Source organism: Anser anser, assembly GCF_964211835.1.
Source record: "Anser anser genome assembly, chromosome: 1".
Lineage (NCBI taxonomy): Eukaryota > Metazoa > Chordata > Aves > Anseriformes > Anatidae > Anser > Anser anser.
Window position 1 is genome coordinate 113,223,305 of NC_139720.1, and position 10,644 is coordinate 113,233,948.

The 10,644-nt window shown below is 43.1% G+C and overlaps 1 long non-coding RNA gene across 1 annotated transcript; it reads left to right on the forward strand.

Moving 5' to 3' along the window:
- The first annotated feature begins 1,834 nt into the window (after positions 1–1,834).
- Positions 1,835–10,301, forward strand: LOC310889895. The gene is made up of 3 exons (XR_014576876.1): positions 1,835–2,313; positions 2,487–2,731; positions 8,987–10,301. It is a non-coding gene; the product is annotated as an uncharacterized lncRNA (long non-coding RNA).
- The last annotated feature ends 343 nt before the right edge of the window (positions 10,302–10,644 follow it).

Consider the following 10,644-nt stretch of genomic DNA (forward strand, 5'->3'; position numbering starts at 1 on the left):
TGTACCATCAGGGAATGTTTTCCTCCCAGGCTGGATGTTGGGGCTTGATGGACAAGCTGCCTCATCGGTTATGGCAGAGCCTGTGTTTCTGCTAGCATCTTCTCACGTAAATATTCCATTCATCAAAAATGTATGACACGCAACATAGTTGCGTAAAAAGGATGATGTATGAAGAAAAATACGTAGTGCCCGTGGCTAAGAATTTCTTAATCAGATGTTCAAAATGCACATCGACGCACCAAGGAAATATTTTGAGGTATATTGTTTAAGCTTGCTATGAATAAAGATTTTATTTATGTTAAACATGATAGCTACCATTGGAGGACAAATCAGTGGGATGAATTCGCAGTTCTCTTTTTCTGGGGCAATGGAAAATTTCCTTCTTTTTTTTTTTTTTTCCTTGTACTAATTCAAACAAATCTGCTCTTTGGTCTTTCCAGCCAGATTACTTCAGTAGTTGCCCTCAGGACATCTTTTTGAGCATAACTTTGTGTAGGGCTCATGCTTTTGTTGTTGTTGTTTATTCGTTTTTGTTAATTCCAAGGACTTTTATACTGGTTTCCCTATTAAATCTGAAGGAGGAGGGAATGATTTTGTCATTGCAACTATTCCCAGAAAAGATACATAGTTTGACCCCAGAGTACTGAGCTCCCTCACTTTAAGATCTGAAATTTGTTAAGATTGGGACGTTTTGTGCTTGAATTTAAGAAGCATGGGATATCCTGAGAACCAGTGCGAGACGGGAAGGTTTTGGTGCGTAAGAGCAACATTGACTTGCAGGGCTGAGGATTGAAAATCTGAAATCTAGAGTAGGGGAAGTAGGAAAGAGAGAGGAGGCTATGGTGTTGTATTGTTGTCATGTATCCTTAGTGAAATGCTGCGGTGCGTTTATGACTCTAACTGAGGACAAGCTGCTTTTGACATAGTCTGTTAATTTCTAACAGGAATGAATGAACAGCTGAGTGGGTGAAAGCAGCAAAGAACAACAAACAAATAATACAAGCTTAAAGAAAGCAATACAAAATAAATGAAATGTTACAGTATGTGGCTACGCAAGAGAACCTGGGGGAACTGCAAAAAAAAAAAAAAAAAAAAAAGAAGGATTGAAAGGGAAGGAGAGTTTGTAACAGAGTAAATACGAATTAATATTAAGCTACAGTGAAATTCCCAAGGAATTATATTTTGCATCCAAATGAATACTAGGGTAATTCATCATGATTAATGATGTTACAATGAATCCTGGTATGTGTTGAAATACTTTCCTGTTCTGAAAGCAGGAGAAAAATGTTTACTATGAACAGCTAACTATGGGCATTAATCATTATGTCTTTAATGGCAGGTCAAAATTATTTTCCTGCTGCTAATATTCTGCCCATTATTATAACATTGAGAGTTAATAGACCGACTGAGACAAATGTAAAATTCCTAAAGAAATTGTGCAATTTAAGCTAGAGTTGCATTGAAACTCTCAGCCCTCCCGAAATGTTTGGGCAGTCTTCTTTGTTACTTTTCATGGGGCACCGGTGCAGAATGGCTGGAGAAGCAGTCAGCGTGACACGAGGTGTGTTGACACTGATTTCACAATGTATCCTTTATCATTAAGGTGCTGTGCTTTTGGCTGCTCCTGAGGCTAGGAGAGAGCTGGAAGGAGCAGCATGATCCTGGCAATCCCTGTCCGTTCACCCTGTTCCCTCCTGGAGCCCATCTGCAGCAGCCTCTGTGGAGGGACAGATCGTGCTATACGTGCCACCCGGACAGACGGACCCTGAGGGGACAGCAGGAGAGTCTGGGGGCTCTGAGGGTACCAGCAGCCTGGGAACTGGGCTGTGGTGGTCCTTGCTATGCCTCGTGCCAGCAGGCTGGCCTGCTTTTCTTCCCCACACGTGCCTCCCACAGACATGCATTTGAGGGGCTCCTCTCATGCCAAAGTGGTTTTATTTAGGGGAAATTACCCTGGCAGGCGCATACCCCTATCTGTCTGTTTACATTTTGAAGCTTCTGGGGCTGCATCCAAAGTTCACTGAAATCAGTGGGAGCCTTTCCACTTATTCTGATGAGCTCTGGTCAGGCTGGGTATCGACACAGAAAGGAGGCACACGCTTGTTTTGCCAGCATCCCACTCCTTTCCTCCCCGCGTCCTGTGCCCTGGAGTCTCGTCTGCCTCCTCCTCTCCGCATTGACACCATCACCGCATAAAACAGGTTTAACAAAGATTTGTGTTATCAGTGACACTTAGAGCTTCCAGAAATCAGGAGGCTTTGTAATCACAGTCACAGGATTTGTAATCCTCCTGTGCCAGGACTGATTATACAGGTAATGGGGTGCTGTAGAAAATGTTATCGCTACCTATTCAGAGTGCTAATCCACTGACTAGAAAATTAATGATCGCATTATGTTTGCACGTATTTCTGTCTGTCTAAGGCATGGGAATATCTCGTTTTCCTTATTGGATTTACTGGCTTGGTTTATGTCCTCGTTCCCCACAGGAAACGCAGCCACCCCCCTTCCACAGCCACACGCAGAGCAGCCAAGGTGGACGTGGAGATGTGGGCGGCCTGTGGCTGGACGTGGACCTGAGTGTGTGTCATCAGGCACCAGGCTAGAGCACCGAGGGAACATCCCATCATTTCAAACAAAAAAATGAGTTTTTTTTTTTTAAATGAAAGGCCAAATCGGCAACATCTTGCAACACAAATGGCTGAAGTAATCATTACCAAGCAAACAAACAGAGGTAGGAAAGGGGCAGGGAGAAGAATCTATGAGTTTTAACTTTTTTTTCATGTTTTGAGCTCTTGTAGCTGAATCCAAGCCATACTTTCAGGTGATGCTGGAGCAACCGAGTGGCTTACATGTGGGGACTGGTGAGACTAACAGTGCTTCTCGTTGTTCACCCTTGTGATTCCTCCACTCTAGTAGCCCTGGCAAACATTTTGCAGTGTTGTGTGTCCTGTTTATAAGTGTTGGTAAGGGATGGTGATGTTTATGCCATGGAAACAGGACTTTTATCTGCCTCGGATGAGCATTTAGAGGAAAATTTCCCTGGAAAACGAGGTTTGCTACCCTTTCCCATCCTTTCTGCTTCCCAGGGACACGGGGCCCACAGCCTCTGCTGGGAGCTGGCCCCTCTGCCTTGCACGGTGAGTGTTGGAGCAGGGGCCCCGGCCGGCTCCTGGGCCAGCAGAGGGGTGCACGGCCACCCCCCGCCAGCTCCTGGCACGGGAGCGGAGCCAAGGGGAGCTGGCAGGGAGGAACCAGCATGTGTTGCAACCGGTTCCTCTCGGCTGACATCAGGGCCCCCAGGGGGCTGCCTGCAAGCCAGCACAGCTTAAGCAGCCCTGGCACGGGTTATGAGGCACGAAAGTGGCTTGGAGCCACCTTTGTTTCTCCCCTGCTAGCCCCTCCGCTGTGCCCAGGAGCGGAGGATGTCAGGGAGCCGGGATGGAGGCAGCTACCGGCCAGGATCCCGTGGGGAAGCGAGAGATGTTTTAGTCAGCAATCGTTTTGATCGGCTCTGCAATGTTTTAATCGCGTCCTCCTTACAAGGAGTTGCAAAGACTAATGGCCTACGCGGTATGATACCAAGGAAAGGATTTTGTTTAACATAGTGGGGAGTGTATAAAGTAGCAGACGAGAGCTTTGGAAAGATTGGATTAAATTCAACAGATCTGGAGGAACTCTGTGTGTATGTCTGTAAATCCTGGGGTCCTTAGCTTTGTCTTGGGCTCAGCACCAGCCGACCGAGGGCTGCAGCAAACTAGATTATCCCGATCTTATGCTGTCAGTTTTTATGCTAAGAGCAGCTTATTTCTAATCATTTCTAAATGTTATTTAAAAGACTATATTCATAAAGATCACATGTATTCAAAAGGTTCTACTCTGCAATAATCTTCATGCCATGCTTTAGTCCTGGAAACAGCAGTAGCTTTCTGGAGTTAGTAATCTCAGTCCTGTGGTTGCTCCTGTGTCCTCTTTGGAGTTTATTTGCTCACATTAAGATAAGCAGGTATGCAGGAATGGACATAATGGAGTGAATGTAAAGGGTTAATTAGATCCTCCCTACCACCGGGATATAAAAATGCAAAAAATAGACTTTAGAATGAAAGAGGAAATTGGTTTTCCTAATTTCAAGCAAGAGGTAGCAACTTACCGCAGATTGTTGCTTAAAAAAACTTGGTAAGTTAACTCAGTCAATGAAGTGGTGACGTTTCTCAACAGTCCGTAGCATTGCATCAGACAAACATTTATGTTTTTCATAAGCAGCTACATTAAATTTTTAACCAATGTTTGGCAGTTGCTTTTATGTTTCTAAGCATTTCATTAAAGTTTCAGCATATGTGTCGTATCTGAAAAAGCAGTTTTTGCTACATGCGTCAGTGCCCCCAGAAGCGTTTTCTGCAGGTAGGAGTAATGGCTGGGAGAAGGCTATATGGTCTTGTGTGGGACTGCATATGCCAAGTGGGAACATGAGATGGTGTGAGGGATGTGGAGACTCAGGACAGCCACCTTTGGGCAAGATGAGTGCCTGAGAGCTGTTGAACTTGAAGCAGTATGGGCCGAGGTATTGTTCCTGGATGAAACTGGAAGGAGTTTGCTGGGAGAGCATGCATGTATTGGCAAGAGTAGTGAAGAGCAGGCAGGCAAAAAGATCACAGATGAGAAAGCAGTGGGGACTTGAGGAGGAGGTCCTGGATGTGATGGGAAGTGGGGCTGCAACAGGGTTTAGCAGCAGATACATCGCCTCCTGAGAACTAGAGGGTATTGGAAGGCTTAACTGTGGTCTAGGATAGAGCAGTTCATGCATGGCCATGAGTGACTGAGATAATGAGGTGGGAGTGAGTGATGAAGGATTATATTCAGCAGGAGGGAAGCAGTTTGGTTCCTTCATTGCTCATTCCCAAGCACTCTAATGTTTGGGTGGTATTTCAGTGGCAGGGTTTTTATAAGGGAAGTGTGATGTTGTTTTATGGAGTGCTAGCCAGATCCCACTGAGCCATACTCTCAATCTTCAGTCTTCTTAGTCACAGTTTTTTCAACAGAGCATTCATCTGTTCGTAAAGTTGCCAGTGTTTCAACATTATCATTGCTAAGGACTGGCCTACGTTCACATTTTTTTGCCAATACAACTGTCTCGGAAGTGTGGGTTTTTATGGTTTTGTTTTGTTGTTGTTATAGAGGTATAGCCATTAGTGGGAGTGCATTTATGCCCATTTATACCAGGACAAATATCACTTGCTATGGTAAAGTATCCCACTTAGTGCCTGGGAACTGCTGCACTACCATAAACAACTCTTCATATTGGTGTGTAAAGGATGCATTAGCACGAGTGTTAGCAGTATCAGAATGACAGAGTACTACAGTCGTAATATAGAAACAAACGTGGAAAACAATGTTGGAAAGGTGCTGCTGAGCCTTCAGAGTGTCTTTTCTGGTTTTGAGTGTGAAGGATCTTTCTGATGCTCTAGAGCTTTTGTCTTTTCAAGAAGACACAGATTTTGTAAATACTCAATATTTCATCTAGGCTTATTTTTGAGCACTCCTCTGAAGTTACTTTCATGACACACCAACAAGGCATTTAGAAAAATTCTCATATTCTTTTCTTCAGCTGCACAAAAACAACAGTGCAACCAGTTATTTTTGAAACAAACACATTGTTTTCGTCTTTCCTGTGATACCCCTCCACCAGTTCAAAATAGCCTTATATTAGCAAGCAATGTGTGAATAAAGTATTCTGGTTGAATCCTCAGTAACATCTTTTCCTTAGTGGACTAGCTTTTCACCTGCGATTCTGGGCTCCAGTGGCCAACAGAAGCCATGATACAAAATGCTTGGAACAAGACTGTAAAGTTGAAGGCTACTGAAGTTGAACATGCATGATTTAAAGCCAAAGTGTCTGGTCAGAGCAGAGGGCTTTAGAGTAGCAATAATGCACATATGAACAGCAAAAGCGTTTAAGGCAAAGGACATGTCAACCTCTGCAACAGCATTTTGGCTGACATACTGTGACAAGGGGTGCTTAAGGGCTCCCAAGCACATGCCGTGATAGCTTTACAGACGCCTGCTGTGGCACAGTCAGCCTTATCCAGAAAGGTGCAGTGACTGATCCTTTCATGACCAGCTGGACACTCATCAACAAAGTTTCGTAAACAGAGCTGCTTGTTGCAAAATGTGCCCATGCCATCGTGATGGAACTGAGCTGCAGATATTACTGGAGCACTGCTGACTTGCTCTGGCTGAAGGTCTGGCATTTAGGTTGCTTATGCAGTTTACTTTTCCTCATTTTGAATGTTTCATCCCCTTCTCGGTGGTTTTTGGTTTGTACTCTGGCATCACGACCTAAGCTGTAGTGGTCAGTCAGGTATAGCGTATCTCTTGGGACTGTTGGTATCCAAGAAGTTAGTTTACTTTCATTGCTGTTCCTAACTGTAGAAAAGAACCAGGTTGGATTTTATACCTGGAGGCACTGTTTCTGTTAGAGTAAACATTAGGGTTGCTAGAGGAATTGGACAGGTGAAATTTACTTATATCAATACTCTGGCCCTGCCCAGTTTTCCTTCAGTACCGACAGTCAGATTTTGCATTGGCAAGGTCCAATAATACTTCAGATTTCAAATACCTCTTTGTCCTTCTTTCTTAAAAGAGAGCAGTGTATTTTTCCAGGACACCTGCACCACTCAAATTCTAAGCAGACTTGTTTGGGGATGAACAATGCAGTTTTGGAAGGGCTTTGCCACCATCCTGGAGGCTCAAGAAGTAGATACCTCTATAGCTAAATTTTAAAGCAAAGAGTTCAATGGCTTCTATTACTTTGGGACTAAACCACAGTGATGAAGTCAAAAGAGTAGTCGCTTCTCGGGGTCAGAGTGGCTTTCTTTTCCCTCTAACCATGGACATTGCTAGAAGAAACAGCATGCAATCCTATTAATGAAATGATGACCAGATACAAACCTGGTTTTGGGGATGAGCATGAAAGGCTGGAAGGAGGGGGAGGCTGAGGTTGGATAGCAATATAGCACTGCAAGTCAGCCAGTGAGTCAATGACAGGAGGGAGGGGACCAGGGCCTCCAGAAATTTTATGCCAAAATATAACAACAGAATAAAAACCCTTGTTCCCTAAAGAGACCTAGTCAGATGGAAACCTGGTCTCCATAGCAGGCCCTGAAATATTCTGGACACGTTTTACGTATCGTAATAAAACTGACTCAGTACCAGCTTTTATTTTAGAAGTGCAATTAAAATGCTTTTAAAATGCAAAATAAAACCAAGAGACACATGATCAGCATGAAACAATTATTAGTAAAACTACACCAATCCAGGATTAAAATACTTTATTAAATAAAGAGCAAATCAGTCTTCATACCGGGTTAGAATTAACTCACCAAATGAAAGCCAGCTCTAAGCAATCTTGAGCCCAACTCTAGAAGGCAGAATATGAAGTTTTGCTATAAACCTCACCTGAGTAACTATACTGAACACTGAAATGAATAATTTGAATTTAGTTGACTGTTTTATAATGAGTTCAAAGGTTATTTTGGTTGCCCCTCGGCTTTGATTAAGAGTGTATTTTTTAAATTGCATTATAGTCTTACATGGGACCTTGAAAATTAAGAAAGAGGTTAGTTTGTCCACACAACTGGTTAAAACAAAAGATGAGAGAAGTTGTTCCACGAGGAAGAACCTTTGCTTCCTGTGGGTTTGTGCCCTCTCTCTCTCAGCCTCTGGTTTCCTAAATTCTCTTCCTGTCAGGCTGTGCAGGCGGCTGGCCGTAGGTGTGCTGACTGCCTGGCTGTTGGTCCCATGCAGGAGAGCGTGTCCCAGACCTCTCCCTTGCCAGGTCAGAAGGAAGGCATAGATACCTCACCTCTTGGACACCTCCCTTTCTCCACTATTTTGGCAGAAATAAACAGCCGGGTTGCAGAGCTAATAGCTGGGTGAACAACGTAATCACTTTAGGTTTGTGTCCTTGGGAAACCAGGCTAGGGAACAGAAGCGTAAGTAAGAAGATACTAAGAATACGAGGGCAGTGCAAGCTCTTCAGCTCTCAGAGTCTTCTGCACGCTTGGGTAGCAGGGGCTGGGAGTGCACAGCAGATGTGGTACTGTTTTGCTGGCATACTGCTTTCCACTAGGAGGGATTTTTCAGTCTGGAGCAAGAAAAGAGATGATGGATTAGTCAGCTACTGAAGGAGCTTTTTTAACGTTGATGCAGTGACTTGCTTTTCCCCAAATGATAGCTGTTGATATTCTGAAGCAGCAGTATTCCCTCAGGTTGCTTGCTGACCCATAAGACAAGGCTTTTCTGCCTCACCCTTGAATTTTGTGGGTTGCCTTGCACTATTTCCCTTAGGGCCAGGCATCTTTGTCCAATCAAGCTTGAATTAGGTCACTGTTAACTAGTGTCAACTTGGAGGAGTCTTGCTGAAGCTGGCAGTCTAAAAAAAAATTAAATATTTTCCATGCCACAGAGACTATTGGTCTGTGACCCACCAAAATATCAAAAATCCAGATGTATAAGACCAATTCTGATGAAGTTGGCGTAGCCTTATCTGGGTCAATTGTCTTAACAAGACATTATGTCACCAGTTAGGGGAAAATACAATCTAAAACCCCTAAAAATAACTAATGGGAAAAACCTTGCACAATAAAGCCAGTCGCACAGCATTTGGTCATCAGAAAAATAAAAATAATTTCAGACTCATGATATATTTAATCATCTGTATTTATTCCTCTGCTAATCTAAAAACAGGCAAATGTTCTTTTTCTTCTTGGAAACAACACAATTCCGGAAAACTTCATATTTCAGGCAGCTCTTCAAACAGCTTTTCTGCTAAAACTTAAATTTCATTTTTTGTTAGGAGGAAAGCAATTGGAATGAAAAAAATTTGAATTTTATATAAGATTCTTTACCATACCAGCTATGTTGAGGAGAACTATTTTGTGGGCTTTCAGAATAGACACCAAAATAATACACTTTTTGTGTTTCATTACAGAAAGAGAACTAAGATTTCATGACAGTCATTCTGATCTGGCCTGGAGAAAGCAGAACTGAAGATACCTGGAGGAAGCTAGGCCAAGAATGAAAAAGCATCTTATGGGAACAAATATAATTAAGCCATATTAGCTGCCATATTGTCCCAGAAGAGGAGTGGCAGCTCCTTAACAGCAACAGCAGAAAGAGCCCATGAAGAAAGAGAAAAGAAGATGGGTCTCCAGATATGTCATGTGTATGCAGGGAGTGTCCCGTGCATGAATTATTTTGCAGTGGTAATGACTGAAGCCTTCAAGATCACCGCTGTATTAGGAGAAAAGTTAGCTAGGCATTCTTAGACACCAGCTTCCATTTCTTTTCTATGAAAAAGCCATGGAGGAAAAAAAACATCAAGGCAGGAGTACACCAAACTATGGTATTGAGTCCAACCATTAATGGAGATTTTCAAGACCAGCCTGGATTTGAGAGGAAAAGAAAAAAAAACAGGCCAAGGAATGGGCTGCAAAGAGGATCTCTAAGTCTGTGATGCCGCAAAAGCTTGAAAAGTCCTGTGTTCCTTCACCACAGCATTATCCAGAAAACCCAAGGTGCTTTCAGTGAGGGGATACCTTTGAGGAAGGAGATGAAGTAAAGCATTTCAGATGCCTTGGAGTTCTTGAGAATCTTGAAAATGCTTGTTAGAAGCTTTTTTTTTTCTTTTTCTAAGTGGATTAGAGATTTGGTTGGATTAGGGCCTTAATAAATACCTACAGTGTTTGTCTTTCATCTGCAAAATGTTTGCTTGCTTTTAAATAGACTATTCTTGTTTGCTCCAGTGTTGTCATGTTGATTTGAAACTCTGGAAACAGGAATTCTGCCCTTAATTCAATAAAAGGATTTGGAAACCTGAGGCCAAAACTTGCCTCAAATATAACTGGTATAAATCCAGAGTAGCAGGACTTTATTTCAGTGCTGGAGAAGCAGCAGGAGACTCGTTCCTTGACAATTTTTGATGTCTGGATGACTTGTTTATATGCCTCATGATAGTTTGTGGTAGTGTAGCTATTATTTTTAAAGCTCATCCCTGGCCAGAGGGCAGCCATTCTGTTCCACACGATGGGGAAACCCAACAGAGACAGTTCCTTCGTCTGGAGGACAGAAGACTGCTGGCTATGGCAGAGTTGAACAGAGAGGCCAGGCCTGGCCATCTTTGCTGGTCCGGTGGCCATGAGATCATTAAACGAAAGTGGATCTTGTTAAACAAGAACAGATCTCATGAAATCTTTACGTGGCACTGAGTCAAAGATGTGCAAGGAAAGGTGCAGTGCAACAGTGCTCACTCCCTCTGCTGTGCACCACTGCTGCTGTTCCTTTGCCTGTTTTTCCTTTGCCAATTGGCTTGGGTGGTCCAGGGTGCAGATAAGCCCGTGCACATGATGCCGTTGAGAAGATGCTGCCTCCTCTGTATCCATAAACAGAGGAGCCATAAAACCTAATCCTTGTCACTCTGGCTATCCTTTGGATGCTCTTAACTGATGAACATTTCAAAGGTTGTAACTCGATGACAATTTATTGCAGCAATTTATAATTTCAGTCATGTACAATTAACAACCTACAGGAAGGTAATGATGAACATCTACTGCAACCATTTCTCATTTGTGTTGGTGGCCAGAACAAAGT